The sequence below is a fragment of the Rhyacophila brunnea genome, unplaced genomic scaffold, assembly GCF_057557595.1.
Source record: "Rhyacophila brunnea isolate RB1 unplaced genomic scaffold, BYU_Rbru_1.0 scaffold_40, whole genome shotgun sequence".
Lineage (NCBI taxonomy): Eukaryota > Metazoa > Arthropoda > Insecta > Trichoptera > Rhyacophilidae > Rhyacophila > Rhyacophila brunnea.
Window position 1 is genome coordinate 1,164,489 of NW_028233069.1, and position 1,193 is coordinate 1,165,681.

Below are 1,193 nucleotides of genomic sequence, written 5' to 3' on the forward strand. Positions count from 1 at the left end.
TTGATAATCGATCTTTTGTCCCATGGTTTTCTATTTTAGTATCTTTATTTGAATTTTGAGCACATTTTAATTCTTCGCTTGTATTATTTTGTCGCATCTTATATTTTGAAGTCTTCATATTTGATCCTCTAGATATAACCAGATCTTTATTTTTTTCTTCTAGATTATATATATTTTTTAATTTATTATTCCCGTTAATGGAATTTTCTTCTTGACTTTTCTGTGGATTTTTATTTATTGAATCTTTAATGTTATCATTTTTAATTATCTTTAGCTTTTTAAATTTTTTTGCGGGCTCTAACGGTTTTTCTGTTAGAATTTGGATGGTATTTTTCTTTTTTGAATTAAATTTACGCTTATTCAATTTGGTGTCATCTACTTGCTTCTTAAATATCCTTTTTATATTTTCTTTCACTTCTACAGTATTTTGTGCACTTGTTTTATTTAAATGGTTATCATCGAAAAATAATGATTTTCCTTCTTGAAGTCTTTTTTTTTCATTTTCTGTCAGTGTGTCATCATCATTTTCACTTCGGTGCGTATAAAAAAATGAAAATTCAATATTTTTGTAATGTAAACTGAAAAATACTTCTAAATTCTGAAAATAAGTTGCTATTTTATAAGAAATCAATCCAGAGAGTCTTGTAAAATTTTTATGATCACTTTCAGATAATGTTATATTTAAATCGTTTTGCAAACAAAATATGTTAAATAAATATATCAATTTTGATAGATAATAATTTTCACTTATATGAATATCTAAATGAATATTTTTTTTCTTGAGTATAAGACTTGAAATCTTTATATTATCTGGTAACTTAAGTTTAGATGTATTCTTGTGAATTATCTTTTCAAACTCGATAAAATTCCAATCGTTCTCGAAAATATATTTTTTAAATATATTCACCGCTATAAACTGTGTATAATCATAATAAAATATAATTTCATTTTTTGAATTTTTATTTGCCGTTGGATCCTGGAGTTTAGTATGAACATATGTAAATACATTATGATGATGAAAAATATCTAGCTGCTCAAATAATTTACAAGAACTATCCTCGGACATTTTTATGCATTTGGAATATTCAGTATCTTCTCTTATCATTATCCAATTGCGTGTTTCTTCTATAATAACATCGACTAGCTTTTTTTCATCTTGTAACGCATTAAAAAATACATCACAGGCATATGGA